This window comes from Triturus cristatus, chromosome 1_2 (genome assembly GCF_964204655.1).
Source record: "Triturus cristatus chromosome 1_2, aTriCri1.1, whole genome shotgun sequence".
NCBI classification, from domain to species: Eukaryota; Metazoa; Chordata; class Amphibia; order Caudata; family Salamandridae; genus Triturus; species Triturus cristatus.
This window is the reverse complement of record NC_140580.1, coordinates 828,735,799-828,736,011: the sequence shown is the minus strand read 5'-3', so window position 1 is coordinate 828,736,011 and position 213 is coordinate 828,735,799.

Sequence of the window (213 nt, the reverse complement as noted above, 5' to 3'; positions counted from 1 at the left end):
GTCGCCCCATTGGAAAGCATTCCACGCGACCAGATGGCCGAGGGGAAAGGCACAACCAGATGGCCGAGCCCCAAGGACGCCAATCTGCTTGTCCTGAGCCTTCACCGGAGGGCTCCTTCGTGCCCATGCAGGGCTCAGGGCTCTGCGTCCCGGGGGCTCGGACACCCCAGCTTGGCCTCAGACCTCGGGGACTCTGCTTCCCAGGAGCTCATC